The sequence below is a fragment of the Epargyreus clarus genome, unplaced genomic scaffold, assembly GCF_041222505.1.
Source record: "Epargyreus clarus isolate Ecla_fem2 unplaced genomic scaffold, WU_Ecla_fem_2.2 ptg000029l, whole genome shotgun sequence".
NCBI lineage: Eukaryota > Metazoa > Arthropoda > Insecta > Lepidoptera > Hesperiidae > Epargyreus > Epargyreus clarus.
In genome coordinates, this window is record NW_027332235.1 from 7,686,480 (window position 1) to 7,708,831 (window position 22,352).

Consider the following 22,352-nt stretch of genomic DNA (forward strand, 5'->3'; position numbering starts at 1 on the left):
TTACAAGTCGAGCCACGCGCTCTGTTCCCGTGCTATTGTGCAACACGATTGCGAACAATTAATTATTGTTATAGACCAGATATGAAATAGAAATGTTTTGATTAATACTAGATTCGGATGAATGCGTGGGACGTCGAATGGAGAATGTGTTCGCTAAAAATGTTTTGAGAGAAATTTCGAAGATTTTATTAATGTTTATTCTGGAGTTATATGTCATGTGAAGGTAACATACTTTTAAAGAAAGTTGATTTATTTGAAAATATACACGAATACGAACATGAAAGATCCCCGATCCAGAACGATAACCTAAATTATTATTTAGAAGATGTCCGCCTGGCCGAACATCGAATTTGGAACGGCGCGTCCGATCGAAATGGGATTCCTGGTGTGATTAATATTTATACTTTTATACTACCGTTACAAAAGCTTTTCGTATACAAAGCCACTCCTATGACACGTAGGAAACGCTACCTACTAAGTTTCTTTGAAATAAACATTTGAATAATGGTAATTACCGCCAAAGCGACCAAATAGACTCCTAAAAGCATATCGTATGCACTTTCTGGCATTTGTTATGTGCTTGTCCAAACCAATCACTGTGCAGTCTGAATCAATCAGAGTGCATTCGTTGGTCCCCGCATACCGCGGCGAGTTCACAGTATTATTTGTGTGAAAATAAATTGGTCAAGTGCGAAACTGACTCGTAAAAGGGGGGTTCCGTATCACGACATTATATTTGTGTAATATAAAAAAACAATACTTATACTTTTTCATTCGTGAAATTTGGGACTCTTAATAGCCATTTTTCTCTTCTCTCTTAATAACAATTTATTTGTAAGCGGGAACAAAATATATTTGGTTAAATATTGCATTAATGTCAAAAATTCCTTATTTTTTGTAGACATAACTGGCTTTGTTTCGTTACAGTGTTTCGTGTTTGTGTGATTTACTTCGAGTTATTAAATTACCGCATTTGGTTAATATTAACATTTGCAACACCAAAAATATTTTCAATAGCCATTACTTATCCAATTCACGAACAAATTACAGGAGCGTCGGGGCAACCCAATTAACGTTGAACTAATTAAAAAATATGCTCCTCGGCGTCCCCGTTTTGCGAGATAACTCTCAATTATTATCAGTCACTTTGTTAATGAATAAGATAATTTATGAAAGGTTTAAGGCGGCCCTTATTTGACAAATGGGATCTGTGTAGGGCTGTCACGTGGCCGGCTGCGGTACGCCAAATTTGTAAGGGAGTTTATCAATAGGTCAGACCCTTTGGTCCTTAAATCCAAATTAATCGAACTTAAAAAACGTTGGATGCGGTAAAATTTAATAGAACGAAAGGTTGAAAATAAATAATGTAACAACTGTAAATGTAAGGAATAACAGCGATTATATTATCCAAGAAATTTGGCTTTATTCGTGTGAAATTTTTTATAAAGTGATTTGGGTTTTGTCTGTGGCATCGTCAAGAATAATCAAATCCCTGTTACTAATAAAGTACAAAAATAATTATGTGAACAATTATTGTTCACACTAATTTAAATCTCTCAGTTGATTTTATTATTAATTTTGTCTTATCAACCGGTCCTGTTGCGTCAAAAAAACTATAGGTACAACACACGGTGAACTGTGAAACCAAACTCATAAACAGGTATCTGTATAATTTTATAAACTACCTGACAAAGCGTTTATAGCCGCTACATACCGGAGTCGTGTATGCTATAAGATTATAATAAATCTACATCGCACCAATCCGAGACGATTGTGTATGATGTTTTCGGCAATTACAGCTCCCAATTCCCATACTAAAGGTTGTTATTGAAAGGTGGTGGCATAGAGCCAAGAGGGTCGAATGGGTATGTCCCACAGTCACACCTTTTGTCACACCAATCTAGCGTGAAGCAGGTCCGCGTTTCGTTAAAAGGGTGACCATATTTCGTTTCCATAGTCCGTATCTGCGGTCGGCTTAAGGTAGAGACTTCTATATGGAGTTGATCATAGATGTCCACGGGTTGCATTAACCACTTACACCAGGTGGGCTGCGAGCTCCCTTGTTTGTCCAATCTTATACGAGTAGTACCATATTATACAAATACTAGTATTGATTCGTACATACCGTTCCAAACAAAGTCGACTGAACAAATCTAAATAGTCGTATCCTAACATAAAAGTTGTCCTTAATTAATTCGCGAATTCTTGCAATTAAAAAATACATAAACGTAACACATGTGTACATAACAACGCTTTAGATACTAATCACCCACGTTTCGTTGTATCAAATGACACCGCGGGAAGGAGCACCCAGGTCGCTGACCCTACGGAAAGTCTCCATGGCTTTTGTTTAGGGTTGTCGCGTCGGGAAATAATAAGTAGTATTGTGTCGATAAGAATTTAGTAACAAGTTTGTATTTCTACTTTTTATGTTTTGATATTTTCATTTAATGTAACTTTGTAGTTTCAAATAGTATTTTGTATGACATATAAGTCTTATCACTACTTATCTCCTTGAATTGTCATTTGCAAGTAGAACCAAATATGTATAGTAAAATAAAAATAATGAAAATCTAGCCTGAAAAGCCGACAAAATATTTTAGTTTTTCCTCCTTATTCATAAACGAGTGTTCTTTGAGCTTCTCTTTCTCTATCATAAAATTAACAATCTTAAGAGGTCTTAAGACAGCTCATACGATAGATATAGTACTGATATCAACTATTTATGAATAACCAGTAAGTTTTCACTTGATTCAATAAGTATTAAAAAACGAAAATAGACGTCTCGTTCTCTACAAATCAAGTGACAAACTTATTCAAAACCCGTCACTTCCGATTACAAATTGTATTTACTTGAAACAACATTATTTCCGCGTGCGTGGCAACCCTAGCGCGACGGTTGTTTAGGGAGAAGTTTCACCGAGACAGTTTATCGATACGCATCACGTGTAGAGCGTTCAACTCGAGTCGCGATCATTGTTAATGTGAACGCTTACGTTCGCACTCGTTGCTTTAATTAAACTGATGCGCTTAAGGTTTATAATGTGGTAGAACTCGTCTTGTTGTGGTGAGGACCCGCCGCACACCTCTTTCTGACTAATAACAGCAGTGTTAAGAGCTGCTGTGTTCTGGTTTGAAGGGTGTGGTAAGGGAGACATACTTATCCGAAGCGTTAATATAATAAGCTTTATCCAACTTACTCCTCAGGGGTAGTAACGCATCAGTGGCGAGTTTATTACAGAAGTCCATGCCCAAAAAATTGTGTATTTTGTATAAAATATAGTTTTATATAAACATATTTAATTTAAACCGGTGCATGATTTTCAATCTATATGGACTTACAAAATAGTACACAAAAAATCCAAAAATACTTTTATATATCGGTCTATATCTGTAAGCAAGAGAAAGCTGTACATGAAACAAGTTGCAAAACAAAAGTCAGCTTCAAATATGTCCAAAGGCTAAGATGAGATTGTTGAGCTAAACTAAAGCGATAGCGCGGCGATGTGTCAAGGGGTTTCAATTAGCGCCCCCTGGTGCTGCCAGAGGCTCCGGTTATTTACGACTATCTCCTCGTCGCTCTGTCCGTGTGTTAACCCAAACAGGGGTAAAAATAATTATTTGTCGTTCCACATAGATACCGGCGAAATCGATTTAGCTGTTACTTAGATTGGTAATAAATAGTTAGTGATATGAATAAATAGTGGTAATTGTGCTTTTTATTTTTGAGGTTTTGGAATTTGAACTTAAGTCTAACTAAATATTATTACGCGATATACATACATATTTTCAATTATATAGACTACTTCAGTTTAATTTAAAAGTATGCTAATATGTTTTGCATACGATATGGTTGATTTCCGAATACTATATCTAGGTATCATGTAACGTAAATGTGTTATGATTTGGGTTTTAAAGTATGTTTACACAGATATACAAGTATTAAATCTCTGTTATTAAAACAATGAAGGAACACATTGTGAGACAACTACATACCGAATATTCCTCCGAGAAATGAGTTTTCAAATGAGAAATTGGCTATAGTGGCACGTGTTCCTAAGATCTAAGACACCTTAATAGTAGGACTAAATATATTTATATTTATGTATGTGTTTTTCATTAAATTAAATTCGAACGCTAACGTTCACTACTTACACGACATAACACATGGATAATTATGGATGATGAATTAAGGATAGATAAAGTCGTATCCGAAACGAGTTTTCTACAAAAATAGAAGTGATAGATAGAGCGGAGATATATCTAAAAATAACAAAAGTCGGACGACGGCGCCACGATGTTTGAAGGGTTTTCAATTAGCGCCCCCTTGTTGCCAGGTGCTCTAGTTTACGACGAACACACTCGGGTAAGCTTTTTCTGATTGCATCTATTTTAAACCAGCATTTAAATAAATATTTTTTATGTAGGTATATAGTATGAAAAGTGTTGGTTAAGCCTAGAATGTATCAAAAAGTTTTTAAAGGTGACAGATTTTTATTAAATCGCGTTTACTTAGTTGTTCCTGAGGAATGTTGAGGGGGAAAAGTATGTGGCTTTGTATGTCTTAGATTGTGTTTGTCGTGATCTGTTTTGATTTTAAAATTTCTACTTGTAGTCTAGAATTTATATTATGGCTTTACTATTTGAAACATTATATATCAGACCTTGAAGAGCTTATCAGTTGCCGATTTTATATAATTTGTATAATTTTCTATTATAGGCAAAAAAATGAAATTGTAATCTAAAATTCGCATTTGATATAAAATCAAAGTTTAAAAAAAAAGAAATACCTAAGGAATTAAAAACGAATTAAATTGCCGATTCTATTCAAAGGAAGTATGCACACTAATTACATCCACATAAACACATGTGCGCACACGTCCTCGGCCAGCTGTTATCGCATCGGTGGCGATAAAAAAATGAGTCGCCGGGTAAAATAAGTCAAAGGGTCGACGACCCCGCGAGGGGTGGCGCCGGCTCCGGGCCAATCGTAAATTACTCTTTATCGAAAGATAAACGAAACGAACGCCGTTTTCGACGCTACAATTTTTTTAATTTATCTAGGTGTTACATTGACATTTTGGTGGTAATAATAAATAATTAATTTGAAAGTGCGATTTGTGTGATAGCAATCGAACGGATAGTGAAGTCATTAGCCAGCTCAAGGATTTTAGAAGCGAAATGAAGTTATTTATTTTACAACTGTGTTATTTACAATTAGTACATAATTTAAGAACTTATAGTAGTTGTTTTTTTTACGTCGTGCTTAGTAGTTACGAAGAATTATTTTAGAAGTGACTTATGACTACCTACCGTCGTTAATTGTAGTGCTATAAGTTGGTAATATGAAAAATAGTGGCAGGCTATTAGTCAGTAGCATCAATGAAATAGTAGCATCAATAATAAACGACGACAACAAAGCGAGAGATGATTTTTTAGTCCCATTCGGCTCCACACTGCACTGCACCCAATTTCATCTCAATCAGCCCACTGATTATTAAGTTACGCTCCGAATAGCCGGCCGACAGATCGACGTACCATTTGCTTCGAAAAATGCCTCAAAAAGTAAACCAAAACAGTTCGCCTTCGACCGCACCAACTCTACCAATTTTCTAAAAATATAGGTCAAACCAAATTTCATGTGTAGGTATATAACCTATTTCGTTTGAGGTTATTCGGATATTACGTGTATATTACAGCCGGTTATGATGCTCCGGTAACTTAATGTAATGTTGAGAATATTAAATGCCTATGTAGGCTTATTCGACCTCAATTTTTTGTGTATCGACACCGCAACGGAACTACTGTTTGTATTTAGTTTCATATTATTAATACCAACTCATTGTAGTTTGTATTAATAACCTGAAACTAAATTACTATTTTCACGCAAAATAATACTTAAACATTTTTAAATAATTAAGATTAATTTTATGGAAGATTTTTTTTGCATGTACGCGGACAAAATAAATACATAAGTGACTAATTAAGACTTATAAGATATTTTGGACAGTTAATTATTATTAAACTACATCTAAAAGACGCGTATAAATTGCTTTTTTCTTCGATTGAAGGAACACAATAATAATATAAGGCTACGAACACAATAATAATTTGATATCTATTGCATTTGAAAACTTAAAAACATTGCAGCAAAAGTAATAATAACACTACGTTTATGAAAATCTTCGTTAGATTGTCAAGATTATAAAATTTATGGATTACTTACGACGAAACGAAATAGAACAAGACAAAGGAGATTTTTGAGTTTTGAAATTCCTACACGCGTTACACCTGCTTACTAAAGTTCCCAGACCTAACTCGGCGGTTCTTTAAAAAAATTATTATTTCTTATTTCATTATTTATTTGCTAACCATTGTTGTCCAATGTAGGGGTAAGTCAGAGCAAGCTGAGAGTAACATCTTTGAAGGGTCGCTTCGTACCACCCCTAGGTATTGTGTTCGTAATATAAAAGCAGATTGTGTGGGGGCTAAGTGTAATGAATGTTCTTGCACGGTCCCGAGTTCGATTTCTTGTTCATTTGTATTTAGTCGCAGGGAGGTGAGATTAAAAATACTTACGCATACGTACGGAATGGTGGCTGCTGACTTTTAATTATAGTATGGGGGATTAGAAAAATAATGCTTACATTTTTTACTCTATAGTGTTGTAATAACTCTCAAACATTGACATAATTCAAGTTGTATCATGTTGTATAACTTCATTGAATAAGTAATGTAATCCAAATTGATTTTATTTTAGATCACAACTTTATTGAAATGTTATAACCATTAGTTAAGATAGAAGTCCATGAAATCAAAACAAAGAGAAAATCTGCTTCTTAACATCAATGACCTGCCTTTTATAGCAGTTGCCTAAATTATGTCGTTCTGTGAGTAAACCGACTGTTTGGTAATTTCTTAATATACTAAAGCGGTTTTCCTGTTTAATATACTAACAAACAGTCGCTAGCTTACAAAATAATGGCTCGGAGCGGCGCTCTTAAAGGTCTCAACTCAGTTATATTATGTTTGTCGTTCTTATCTTGTTCTGAACACTAAATGGTAAAACGCACGAGGTTGTGTGGTCAAAACACACGAAGAGGTTTATGGGACTTTAAAGCTGCGTGTATTTTAAGAAATACTCGTAATAAAAAGGTTTTATGTCATAATTAACTTTGTTTCCTTATGACAAAACTTATGAAATGAGATTATATGATTCTAATTTATGTTAAATAAAAACCATGTACTCGTATACACAATATTACTTTAGACGTATTTTACTGTAAACGATAATAAACAACGATAAGTGACGTGATATACTTAAAGAATACCAAACAAAATGTCAAAGCTGTCGATATCATTGACATCAATTGCTCGTACAACAGTATTTTCCGCAAATTACGAGTAAATCTCTGCACATAATTGCTTCCTTCCTTGTATGTGAAACTACATTACCTTGTCAATGTATTCGAATCTTACCCGTTTACCTTACTCGCAACTGAATATATTATCAAAATCCTTGAGAACCTGCACAGACGGCAAGACAATAAGGCATTTAATTTAAAATGATAATAGCAGTAATAACATCTTAACGCAGAAACGTTAATTTGCGCAGATGACACATAATCGACCAATCAATCGCTAACGAATACACTACTTCACACATGCAGTACAAAAATGGTAGCACGGTGCATTCCGTTTCATCTCTGTTCAATTATCCTGTTAAAAATCCCATCCGTCGCGTACGTCATTCGATTTCCAGTTTTGAGTTTCACACAAAAACCGGTAAGCGATCCGCCTTACCAAAGGTCGTTCGTTGACGGTACGCGCGCCCGTGTGTATGACGGGCGGTTCAATGGATCGCTCTAGTTGGGTTTGGGCAACGTTGTTTTTGGTTTTAGACGAAAACCGTTACGTAGCCGATATCTAGTTATTATATTGATATAGATGTTTCTTTATGCCGATACTAGAATCACTTAGTACAGAGGTTGAATAGCTTCAGTTGGCAAACTTCGGCAAACGGTATTTTGAAACTTAATCCATTTTATTCACTTTGTCTCTTTCTCGCCTTCGCGATTGTTTTATGTCAAACAGAGACACGCCGATTATTACAATGAATAACGGTTTTAGTTTTTACGTTTGCCGATTTGTAATAATGGTTGGCTATATTTAATATATCGTTATCGATATGATACGATATGTAAACGGAAACGGTTTTCAGTTATGGTATTGTATATCGTATCCATGTGTAGTGTGTGCGTCGCTTCCGGAAGTCCAAGTGGGTGGTCCGTAAACAGTACAGTATGTTCGTTACCCCTCCCCCTGTACGTGACTTAGCCGGGACAAGTCCGGGTCGTAAGTTTTGGGAAGTTTTCGGCTACAAAATGTTTACAGCTTAACTTGTAATTGTATTAGCAATGATCCGCCGTCATTAGGCAACGTAGTTGATTCATGTATTATATTTAGATTTTTTTTACTTTATTCCTGACGAGTTTGAATCCGGGATTTATACATGAGTTTTCCAGCTATTACCCATAAGGTTTATAAATAACATTGTTTACTTTTAACGGATATCGTTTCGATATCAAAAACTTGCCAATAATTTCTACTTAGGGAAATATAACGCAAATTTCACAGTATAAACTACAGATAAACTTAGTTTTATTTCCTTTTTTCACATCGTCCTGTGGTGAAAGTTATTATACTGCTATGTAGCGTCGAGTTTTCCGAAGTAAAAACTTTAATCTCGCTATGAGGCTTTGAACGAACACCGACTAAGTCAACAATTTGTTCGTTGACCCATTTGTGTCTTACGTCGCGTGACAGTCTTCTATGGCTTTTCATTTTTCCGTATTAATGCAGAGGTCCGAACTGAATGATGATAGTAATATATACATTGTAACGGACACTTAGTCTCAGTCTCATCTCTTTTTTAATTTTGTATAATTGCCTTATATTTCGAAGTGTTAGTATTAAGTATCCCTATTGGAATTTATATTAGTTTTAATGTGTTTTGTTTATATTATAAGATGTTGTATGTGTAATTTATGTATAAGCAATAAAGAATGATATAAATAAGTGAAAGGGATAGACATAAGATAGAGCGAGAGGCCTATTGCTGTCTCCGTCCGACAGATCGTGCTATCTCACTCGGACAGGCCCCCTCGCAAGGTCGCGCGCACCTGTGGCGCGCGCGAAACAAATATAAAGAGGCATTTTTTTTGTATAAATTCATTCCCTCCGACGCCTCCAACGAAGAAGCACGCTTTGTAAAGAAAGAAAAATAAATACAGTCCACATTCGAAGAAACAACCACGTCTTTTATTCGGCACCCTGGACCTCACAATTTCTGGTCCATCGAGTGCCGGATTGGAAGCAGCGCATCAAGGCATCAAGGCATCGAGGCAACGGGAATCCAGACACCGCTACGAGCAGCATAGCCAGGACGCCTCCTCGAGCAGCACAGCCAGGACGCCTCTCCGGGCAGCGTAGCCAGGACACCTCTGCGAGCAACGTAGCTTGGGCACTTCGTGTCAGCGACTACACAGCTCTACGGACCACTGCGAGCAACGTAGCTTGGGCGCCTAACGTCAGCGACTACACAGCTCTACGGTCAACGAGTCCACGGGTCTGAACGCGGTTTACCCGCGGCTCTGTCTTATAACCACCTAACGGTGTCAAACGGTTTTAAGGCAGAGTTAACGCCTCAGGGCGGTGTGGTGCATTGTGCGACACCACCGGTCAAAAAGCGTCGACCGAATAGCACTTTCTCGCCAGTAAGGGATCTGTGGTGCGGGGGCCAGACTGTAGGCACTGCTGACAGCAACCGGACATTCCAGCCGGTTGCCGAGCACCCCGTTAACTGCACATCCCCTCTGCTGGGAGAACCCCACCTATACCCAACCCCACCTATCCATCCCGGAAGGAGCGAACACTAGCTTGCGAGCTAGTACCTCCCGACGGACCGTTAGGGACTGTTAGGGATTGTTAGGGATTGATAGGGATTGTTAGGGATTGTTAGGAATTAGGTATAGTGTTAGGGGCAAGCAAGAGCCGCTACGATGACAACGTGCAGCCCACCAGTAACTAGGAGAAAGTTAGCCGAGGCGCGGGCATTTACGGATGCGCCCGCATCACCTTCCGAGCCGACGCGAAACGTGCCACCATCTGGATCCGCGAGTGCTAGGGAACCGTTTCATACAACCGCGCAACCCGCGTTAGACGCACAATCGGTGTGCTCTCAACGTTCTACCGATATTAGGCGAAGCGAACTAGAAGCAGAAAAGCGTCTTCTAGAAATACGGTATAGGCAGTTGCGGTTAGAAGCGGAAATAATGGAGAAGCAAATAGCGATAGATAAGGTCACGTCCCGCGAGGAAACTGATAGGGAAAGTGTAGGCAACCAACGTAGGGCGAATGAGAAGCGCGTCGAAACCTGGTTGAATGAGAGTCAACCACGGGGGGAGCGGCACGAGGTAGACACGGTCCGCGAAGTAATATTGGAGCCGGGCCAACCAATACATAATAGCGAGCCAATAGCTAAGGCGCCGACGGCGGCCAAGGACGATGTGGTAGACAGGTTAGTTTTCGCGCTAGAGAATATGTCTCGAGGTCGACCTTCGTCGCGGCAAACGCAAGAATTACCTATTTTCGACGGGGACCCGAGGGAGTGGTTACCCTTCAAGGCCGCGATGAGGGACTCAACGGCGCTCTACCACATGTCGCCATCAGAAAACTTAGCTAGGTTGAGGGCATGCTTACGGGGGGAGGCCAGGCAGGCCGTGTCGGCCCTATTGTACTCTGCCACGGAACCTACACAAATACTGCGTACACTCGAGCAGTGTTTCGGCCGACCGGGGGCAATTATAGACCAGGCGGTGAACGAGGTACTTAGATTACCTAGCGTAGGTTCCACGGCGAACGAGTTAAACATGTTCGCGGTCAAGGTCCAAAATGTGGTAACAGTAATTGAAAGCATAGACCCACAAGGTAAGGATACGGATCCTAGACTGCCGCGAACAATTAGTGAGAAGTTAAGTCCCCATTTAAAAAGTAAGTGGTATGACTACGCATACGAAAGCAGGGAGGAATCGCAATCTGAGTTGGGTAGGTTAGCGAGCTTTCTTATGCGAGAAGCGGACAGGGCAATTCAATTTTCGCACGATAGGGTTGCCATAACAAATACGCGTCCCGTGCAACGTATTGTACAACCGCGACCTATACAAAAACGGTCGGAAATTCGCAAGCCGGTGTATGCTACAGCAGAGGGTCCCAGTAAGACGGGGCGGATAGAATGCCTCTGCTGCGGAGCTGGACACCGGACGTATGTATGCGATAAAATAGCGGCTATGTCGGTACAACAAAGATGGGAATGGGCAAAGGACGCGCGTATTTGTTTTAGGTGTTTAGATAGTAGACACAGGAAGTTCGCATGTAGGAGTAAAAATTGCGGTGTAGACGAATGTAGGAGACCACACCACGCGTTATTACACACTAGTCCGCGGAACATAGGTTGTGAGGAGAGCGGGGTCGAGTCGGTCACGGCGGCATCGGCACATATGCCTACCGATAAAATACAAGTCCTACTCAAAGTGTGCCCGGTTACCCTTAAGGGTAGTAACGGCCGGGAGGTGCACACACACGCGCTATTAGACGAGGGTTCGACAATAACCTTAGTTGACGAGGAGATAGCGGCCTCCATAGGAGCTCGAGGCCCTATCAGAGCCCTTAACATCGTGGGAGCTACCTCCAGTCAACAGGAACCCGGTAGTCGCGTCGTGTGCATGAGAGTGAGAGGACAGAACGGCCACTCGCACGAAATTAAAGCTCGTACGGTTAGGAACCTCACATTAGGAAATCAGAGCATAGAAAGGGATTTCTTAAAGTATCCTCATTTAAAGAGAATACCTAGGGACGTAGTGTGTTACGCAAACGCAAAGCCTCGTGTATTGATAGGCGCGGATAATTGGCATTTGATAGTATCGCGTAAATTAGTAACTGGGAATAAAAAACAGCCGGCCGCGTCGTTGACTCAGTTAGGATGGGTTTTGCATGGGTCAGTTCCGCGCAGCGTCGTGGTAGAGAGGGCCATGGTCCTCCATGTGCGCACTCAACAACAGTGCATCAAGCACGCGCATACGGACGATCAGCTGAGCGATTTAGTCAAAGCCCACTACGACATTGACGCAATAGGCATTACGCCGAACCGCAAGCCCATACCTAGTGAGACGCGAGCTGTTAGCATTACTAAACAGACGGCCAAGCGCGTAAATGGACGATTCGAGGTAGGTCTGCCTTGGGTCAGCGATGACGTGACCCTACCGCCGAGTTACAGTATGGCATGTAGGCGTTTACAAGGAATCGAGCGAAAGATGGACAAGTCGCCCGCATTCAAGGAAGCCTATACAAGGCAGGTAAACGCACTGTTAGATAAGGGTTACGCGGAACCAAATATGGGTCAGTATGTTAGTAGCGATAGGGAATGGTATTTACCCCACTTCGCCGTCACTAACCCGAACAAACCGGGGAAGCTAAGGCTAGTGTTCGACGCCGCGGCGCGAGCGAACGAGAAGTGCCTTAACGATGTATTGCTAGATGGCCCGGATTTGTTACAATCTCTAAACGGGATTTTGTTCGGGTTTAGAGCGAGACGGGTAGCACTAACAGCTGATATACGCGAAATGTTCTTACAAGTTAAGATTAGGAAAGAGGACCGCGTAGCGCAGCAATTCCTGTGGCGGGGCGACGACCGTAAGAACCCCCCACAGAAGTATGTAATGTCGTCTATGATATTCGGAGCTCGTAGCTCACCCTTTTTAGCGCATAGTATTCGCGATATGAACGCGACGGAGTTTAAAGACGCATATCCGCTCGCGTACGACGCGATTACTGGTAGTACGTACATGGACGATTGGATCGATAGTTTCGACTCTGAAGAGGAAGCCGCGCGCACGATAAGCGAAGTGCGCCACGTGCACGCGCAAGCCGGTTTCGAGTTGGCCGGTTGGAGTTCGAATCGCGAGGCAATATTGTCGGACGTGCCCACGGAGTCCCGCGCGCACGCTCCGAAGGAGCTCGCCACGAACGCGCATTTGTGCGACAAAGCGTTGGGTGTATTATGGTTACCTAGGTACGACGAACTTGGCTTTAACACTGAAATGCATAGGGTACCGGAAGACGTAAAAAACCTAACGCGGACTCCCACAAAGCGCGAAGCATTAGGAGTGGTGATGTCAATATTCGATCCGCTAGGCTTGTTAAGTCCATATACGATTACGGCGAAAATATTACTACAGGAATTATGGCGCGAAAAAATAGGGTGGGACGAGTCCCTTCCGCACGAGCAGGCCACTGCGTTCGCCGAATGGCAAGCTGACCTAAAATGTATAGCCGACCTTAGAGTACCGAGATGTTATGACACGCGCGACTCGATAGTGGATAGGCAGTTGCACGTGTTCTGCGATGCGAGCGAACAAGCATACGCAGCGGTAGCTTATTGGCGTTTTAGGAATGCATCGGGTAAGGTAAAGTTAGCATTAGTGGCGGGAAAGGCGAAGGTCGCCCCCTTGAAAGCTCAGAGTATACCCCGTATGGAGCTTCAGGCGGCGGTAATAGGTTCTAGGCTAGCTACAGACGTAATAAGTAAGCATCCATGGAAGGATGCGGTAGTATATTTGTGGTCAGATTCGAAGACGGTGCTGTCATGGATTAGGAACGACGCAAATAGGTATACGCCTTACGTAGCTCACCGTCTGAGTGAAATAGCAGAGGCGACACGCACCGAACAATGGAAGTGGGTTCCCACCGCGTTGAACGTAGCCGATGACGCGACGCGGGCGGGTAACACTCAGTTAAGCAGCTCGTCAAGATGGTACACCGGCCCTCCGTTCCTGTGCGAGAGCGAGGAACGTTGGCCAGTTGAATGCACATTGCCATTACAAGTGACGGAAGCTTTAGTGACGCATACAACGTCCCGGGATAGCTTAATTGAGATAGAAAGGTTCTCCTCATACGATCGGTTAGTGCGTGCGCTCTCTTATGTATTGCTATTCGTAGATAAGTGTAGGAAAAGGGCGGCTAGCTTAGGCATTAAGCATATTAGAGAGGCGGAACGCCTGATAATTATGCAAGCGCAATCTCACAGCTTTGAGAGTGAGATAGCGAGATTAAGACAGGGAAAGCACGTCGACAGATCGAGTCGACTATTTAAGTTAGACCCCGTTTACGATGAAGACGGGATAGTTAGATTGAATGGTAGGATAGACGCGGCAAACATACCCGCGCAACGCAAGAACCCTCCAATACTGGACGGTTCGAGCCACCTAGTCAGGTTGTATATCAGACGCGAGCATGTTCATAGCAATCACTCGGGGAGAGAGCAGTTAGTAAATAACATTAGGCGGAAATTCTGGGTGTTACGGTTACGACCCGCGGTGCGAACTGTGATAAGCGATTGTGTAATGTGCAAAGCCCGCCGGGCGGCACCGTTAGACCCAGTCAAAGGAGATCTGCCGGCTCTGCGACTGCAGTCGTATACGCGACCGTTTTCATATTGCGGCGTCGATTGCTACGGACCTATGTGGGTGACAATAGGTAGGCGTAGGGAAAAGCGTTGGGGAATGTTATTTACCTGTTTAGTGACGCGCGGTATTCACATAGAATTGATAGCGAGCTTTAGTACGGAATCCGCGATAATGGCGATAAGGCGTATGGCCGCGCGACGAGGTATGCCGCATACCATGGTGTCAGATAACGGGACTAACTTTCACGGAGCGGATGTCGAACTTAGAAGGGCATATCGCGAGTGGCTCCCTGAGATAGAAAAGTTCGCACTTAGAAAACATATGGACTGGAGGTTCATTGACCCCGGAGCCCCTAACCAAGGTGGGGCCTGGGAACGTATGATAAGGAGCGTTAAAAGCGCAATGTTAGTAACACTTACTGATAGGGCACCTAAAGAAGAGATACTCGCGACGCTTACCACAGAGATAGAGCATACGATAAATTCTAGGCCTTTAACTCACGTACCCGTGAACGCGGACGACCCGGAAGCGTTGACTCCTAATCACTTCTTGCTAGGATCGGCGGTGGGCCTTCCCTTTGTAGGAAATTGTGCGGTAGCCGATAGGCGCGCATGGAGGGCTGCACAGGCGTTAGCCGATATATTCTGGAAGCGGTGGATTAGTGAATATCTACCTACGCTAGCACCTCGGGGTGATAACAGGAATAATAGGAGCAACGTGAAGCCGGGCGACGTAGTTATAATAGCCGATGGATTACTCCCACGAAACGTATGGCCCCGTGGCTTAGTAGAGCATGTGTATACGGGACCAGATGGTGTGGTACGAAGCGCGGAGGTACGGACGAAAGGTGGTATATTTAGACGTCCTGTATGCAGACTAATCGTCCTCCCGGTAGATAGTTAGGCTTCGAAGGTCTTCGCCGGGGGGAGAATGTAACGGACACTTAGTCTCAGTCTCATCTCTTTTTTAATTTTGTATAATTGCCTTATATTTCGAAGTGTTAGTATTAAGTATCCCTATTGGAATTTATATTAGTTTTAATGTGTTTTGTTTATATTATAAGATGTTGTATGTGTAATTTATGTATAAGCAATAAAGAATGATATAAATAAGTGAAAGGGATAGACATAAGATAGAGCGAGAGGCCTATTGCTGTCTCCGTCCGACAGATCGTGCTATCTCACTCGGACAGGCCCCCTCGCAAGGTCGCGCGCACCTGTGGCGCGCGCGAAACAAATATAAAGAGGCATTTTTTTTGTATAAATTCATTCCCTCCGACGCCTCCAACGAAGAAGCACGCTTTGTAAAGAAAGAAAAATAAATACAGTCCACATTCGAAGAAACAACCACGTCTTTTATTCGGCACCCTGGACCTCACATACATTGTTGGTTTTCTTTGTAATTGTAGATATTTTATCGATACAAGCAAATTGTTTGTAAAATGTTTTATCCAATGTATTGCCTAGCAAAAATCTAAATATGACAACTTCTGCCAATCAATATATTAGTAAAGCCCGTAATTACCATTTTTATAAACTAAAGATTTTTTTATTTGTGAGATTTCTTGCTTCTAAGAGGTCTGAGAGTCTGGAATGTCGGATCAAGATAACTGATATTAATAAATTTTTACCTGAAATCTAACTCACTAAATATTATATCAAATACAAAATCTCATTAAAATCTGGCTGGTACTTCAAGAGATAAACGCGTTCAAATAAACAAACAATCTCTTCACTTATAATATTAATATACTTTCGCAGTACCTCTCAGTACCTAGTTAGCAGTTAAAAATAAACAGCAATGAGTAGGTACTGAGGTAATTTTAAGTTGCTTTTAAAATTCCTCGTGACTGCGCTCAATAAAGACATTAAGGTTATACAGGAGTAATTAATTGCCGTCTATTTGTTTAGGTTTCGGGGAAAATTAAGCGCTTTACTTTTGTTGGAACGTTATTTTTAATGCTGTCGAGGTCACTTACTCCCCGCTTTGCAACTTTTATCGTCCATAATGTATAGTTTTTCACTTCATTAGGTCTCTTTGAGTTAACTTTTTAGTAAAAAGTCCATTATCCTTATAGTCTTAGATGTAGTAGTTAAGGAAATTCATTATATTAGTTATATTTTTTGTGTCAAAGATAACACATTTTAATGTTATCGTAATATTTAAAACGAAGTTACGTTTCATCTTACTAATTTTGTACTTTGTTCACCAAATTTATTTTTGTTTAAGTTGGTTAAAGTCGTTGTGGTACATCTTAATAAGTTTTAAGGATACAATTAAAATATTTTCAAATTACCTTAACACGAGATTAACTAATAAAATAATTACAAGTTCTGCCATTACAATCGGATCAAAGGCCGTTATAAATAATTTTATTCCCAAACAATTATAACATTTAGTCAATAAAATGTTCTTTTAGCATAGAACTATTACTTGTAGTTCACATAGCATAGTATTTCAACGCGTGTAATAGCACACATTTTTGCATATAATACATACGTTAGGTACATCCATATATTACCACGACAATAATGATTACAAGCATAACTCCGGTAATTTGTATAATAATTCTGGCGATCGGTTGTCGGCCACGGAGTCGACGCGGACGGTGAAAGTGGTCACGCCCGCTCTCGTAATGTAACGGACTGTTATTAATAAATTCCTCGTCACGGAAATTTGTTATATTATTTCCTTCGATAAATCATATTTTTATCGGAAAAAAGTAGGGCATTCCACATAATGTGATGTCAGGAGTGTGAGTATTTCTTTAGTTCTCGCATTTGTCTGTTAATGCCTTAAAATAAATATAAATTAGTACAACGTTCTAAATATTCTGTTCTAAATTTGATCAGGGTGTTTAAGATAGACTACGCTTGCAACTCCATAACTCTGTCAGCTGTTAGAAGTCTTCCGGAATAGGTCGAACAATTCTCAAAAAAAGCATTCTTGCAGTGGGTAGTAGTTGTACGTGTTGGCAACGTTTGTGTACCTTAGATTTTCACAAAGATCCTGCTACCCTTAATTTGATATCTTAATTACACCTATTTCTGTTTTATAACAGTAGTGTATACGATGATGTGCTATAACTCGAGACATGTTGAATAGCTCGCTTGCTTAGTCTTCAGTTATAACCCGTCTATAATCGACTTCCTGTAAAAGTGGCATCCTTATAAGTATAACGTACCAAATATATACAAACCGTTTACTGCTAACAGTTTATAAACTAACGCACGTGTTTTAAAAATGTAATATTGAATGTTTTTTTCTCCGCAAGGATTTTTTTATATCTTTATAACGCTTGATAAAAAGATCGATATACCAAAAACTTCATCAGATACTATGATAAGATAGTTTTAATCGGGATTATCGATTAAAATTTCATGCTATTTTTAGACTTTTGTATTACAAATATCGATATTGGATGTCAATACTTAATATCGTTTTATTTCCAAAATCGTCAGACTATCTTTATTGCGAGAGAATTGTATGGTGATTTAAATATAACTAAGGATATGTGTAATATATTTTAATTTAAATGAAGTTGCGATATGATCTTAGTTATTTTAGGTACGAAACGCACGTACCTAGATATAGAATAAACGTTGCCAATACAATAAAACGATCAACAAACTCGTTTTAAAAGCCAATTTGCACGTAGCCACTTTAATTTGTGAATGTCACAATGTAACAGTAGTTGTATGTGACAGACAAGCTATAAATCTCGTACGGCGAATATTCTCAATGTCAACCGACATCCGGTTGTCCGAACTTACCGGACCGGTTGGGTGGAGTAAGGTCGCTTCTCGGACCGGTAATGCATTTATGTTGAAACATAATTATCGTGTAATCTTTTTTATAAAATTCGTACTGTTGGAATTAAGTGAAGTGGCGCACACCCCGGATCGCCTGTTTAAAGTAAACTAGTTGTAGTTCTGCTTTATAAAAGCAGGGTTAAGCGCTGATGTGTTGGTTTCGATAGTGTGGTAGGTCACAGACATATTACACGTTTTTCCTAGTCCTCAGTGGTAGCAATATAACTGTAATCGATCTGGTGTTAATAACGTAATGTTACTTTAATTTCTTTAAATAAAAATCCCATGACCTTATGAAATGAATGAGATGTTAAGATACGTTTATCATAGAACTTTTCACTTCAATGATTAATACACAGCTAAACATACATAAGAGTATTAAGAGTTATTATTAAATAGATGTTACTTAGAACCACGCAACATTGCAAGCAGCAAATACACTAACAGTTCTCTGAATACGAGTCAATTCATATTACATGCGATCCAATAAAATACATCTCGCTTATTATGACAACACTCGAGCATATTATAATACTAAGTCGAGTGCACAATATAAACAGGGACAAAATGGACTGTGTAAACGGAACGCGACTCGCCGCGTCGTTTCTCATTCGGTGTCATAATAAATCGAAGTGAAAACTCGTTCTATAATACATCCGCCAAGGACGTTGTTAGTAGGGCTGCTCGCTACGATCTAGTGATGCGGTGTATGTGAACGCGGTGTTTGTGCGGTTGTTTGTGTGTTTGTTTCCGTGACGATGTAGTTTAAAGTTGTCAGAGTTAAGTTTGATTAATATGTGTGTAAATTTGTAAGGATGCGCGATTTGTGTAATTGTATTTTTTATAATAAGGAAATTGAAAATGGACATTATAGTTCAACCTAATACATACCTATTATGTGGACACTGAAAGTCATTAACATCTGCACGTAAGTAATTTGATAATAATACAGTTAGTTGAGAACGTCATAAAGTACTAAATTTAAAAAAATGTCACATTTAAATCAAGTATTTCTCTGTACGTACATTCGATAACGGAATTTAAATTCATCCGAAAATTTTCCGATATTTTATTTTCATGGAGTTAGGCTTTACGATTCATTGAAATAATTTACCATTTCAATTTTTCGACTGGGCTTAATTAAAGTTGTGCATGATGATTTTACGTGTCAAATAACACTTTTGTTATTAAAACCATTCAATATAAACAATTACACCCGAGTACAAAATACCCGAAATATTAGGCGGAATTATTGATTACGTTTGTACAGAGTGGATCTCGTGATTGCAGCAAGGGATTTATGTATGCTATGAGACAAGAAAAACCTATGACGTCAATGGAATTACACCAAAAATTACCTTAAAATGTAAGGTGAAGTAAGATTAATAAGTGTTTTTTTCATTACTTAATACATTCGTTAAACGTATGATCTGAAGGACTACAAAGAATTAAGAATAAGAGGTCTAATAGGTTATCGATGTACGACAGCTCCAAATGTATGCGTTCTTCTCCAATTAGTTTCTTTGCAAGTATTACGTAGATAAAGCTAATCTTTATTCAAACTTGCGTTGGCAGCCCTACTTAAACCAAGACGCTCCAACAGCTCGGTCGACATGCAAACTTAATGCCGTATACAGAATACCGACACAACGGGCCAGTTGATGCCGCGCACATTTAACATTTATTATGTACGCATTTGGGATCATAGTCGCGTGGGCTCGTTTCGAAATTAATTTTGTTGTTCCTACGCTATTGGATACATTCCGCTTAATCGAAAATATGTCGAAGGTATCATTGGGTGTATTGTTGGAGTTCTTCGGTGTGATAGTTCGTAGTTTTTTGGGGTAACTAATTAGTAAAATGGATTATTTCGTCCTGTCCGTCCTTGTTTGTCTTCATGTCAATATTTTACGTAGATGCTATTTGCCTTATGATATTTAACTTATAGAAAATTATGGAAAATCATTTGGCTTTGCACTTTATATATGTATGAATTAGTACCGTTTAGGTTATCTTGTAACGTTATTTTAAGATGAGCATCAGATAATGGAGATTTCAAAATTATATATTTTTATATTAACTCAATAGTTGTTTTGTAAGTTGTGTCATTCGGTTCTAAAATTACAATAAAATATCCCATACTTAGTGTAATACCAATACTATCCACCAAACACATGTGTAAACATAAGTCCGACATATTAAAGGTATTTGGGATTAGAACTTGAGACTCCCCTGTATGTGATGACGAAATTGATACCCATATATTTTACCACGGTATAACGACGCACCTATTGTCATATGAAAAAATGGCGGAGAAGTGTGGTTATTAAAATAATAATTTGTCGTTCGTTACACGCCCGTTGTGGTGATTGATAACACCGCTTCGAGGAAATAATCGCTGTTTATAAATAGATATGTACCTCTTTCCACTTCGATAAGTGTTAATATGTCGTAATTGGAAAATATTTATGACGTGCTTTTACTTACGACTTTGTGTTCAGCCAACATTTTATTGTTTACAACTAAATACGAAGTCTAAATATATACTATAGTAGATACATTATCGACTATTATGCGGTTCCTGAAGGAACGGACATACAATAACAATTTTTTATAGATAGATTTTAATTAATCAACGCAATGCCTACCTTTATGTATGTACATAATTGAAAACTATATTTAACTTATATACTTAGAATATGTTATTAATTTGCAATTAATATAAAATAGGATTGAGAAGCAGGGTGCTCAAAACACAAACTTATTCGACGGCAAATACTTCCTTTCAATGTTTCGAAATTTTTTGAACATTATATAATTAATTTTTGATGTAATAATATTGTCAATTTATTCATCGTGACGTTAATTGTGCTAGATTCGTCTGAGCAAAAGGTTAATCACCTGTATATGTCAAATGGCGTGCATAATTAGCACCGTATTCATTAATTTATTTAGATGCTATGTAAATTTGGTTTTTGATGATGTTGATGTACCTAAAGAACATGTAGTCCGCTTGATGGTAAGTGGTCCCTACCGCCCGTAGACATCTGTAGCCAATCCTACATAGGATTATAGTCCCATCTGAGGTAATCAACAAATGCGTTGCCACCTCTAAGGACAAAGTTTATGTCTATATCCTTCAAACTAGAGCATACTAACACTTAACACTGGGCATAAGGCAGAGATTTGTACGACAATGGTGTCACCGGAGTCGAAAAACGAATGATTTTATCACCTTTAAATTTACAACCTCGTTCATATCGCTTAATAAAACCATTTCAGCTTATATACGTTTTGCCTTGTTTTCCCGTAACTTTTGAATGTTGTGGCGACGTAAACAAAACCTAGTTTTAAAATGTACGTTAAAAACAGCGTTCCTTTTGCCGTGCACTTGGAATTTGTGTATAAATTTTTTGCCCACCGCAATATAAATGTTGGCGCGGTGATTCTGGATTATTTTTAGTGTAATATATCCGAGTGTTTCAACCGCTGTACATTTTAATAGTATTAACAACCTGATACCTCATTTTAATGAAAGACTTATTTTTTTATACAAGTAGAGATGTATGTGTAATTTTTTAAATGTCTTTCTAGTTTAAATTACCTTAATACAGTGTAGCTCTATCTAACGTTCAGATCTGAGAAATAAGCCGGACATAAGGCCCGGAACGACGTTTTGCCGTAGTCATCACATTTATCCTTAAATTCAGCAAGCAATCTCGGATATGGGCATGCTGTCATTAATAAGTGACTGCATGGTTGCATCTTTTGGACTTAATCCTTTAGTTGCTACATGTCATGTTATCTAATCATCTAATGGCCCTAATCTATTTATATAAAATGTGTATAATTTGTACATAAATGTATAAGTCTTCAAATATATAAAAGCGTCGCCTCATCTCAACTGCGGCGACTTCTCGCACGTACCTATTTTGAAGTTTCCAACAGGAGTTCCTGCGAGTATTATTATTATTATTTCGTTTTTTGCACCCTGACAATAATAAAGAGGACCCTGCTC

General features: G+C 39.3%; 1 protein-coding gene across 1 annotated transcript in view; it reads left to right on the plus strand.

Moving 5' to 3' along the window:
• Positions 1 to 22,352, plus strand: part of lilli (AF4/FMR2 family member lilliputian) — a 152,701-nt gene that overhangs the window by 9,862 nt on the left and 120,487 nt on the right. The gene's annotated exons all lie outside the window — the stretch shown is intronic.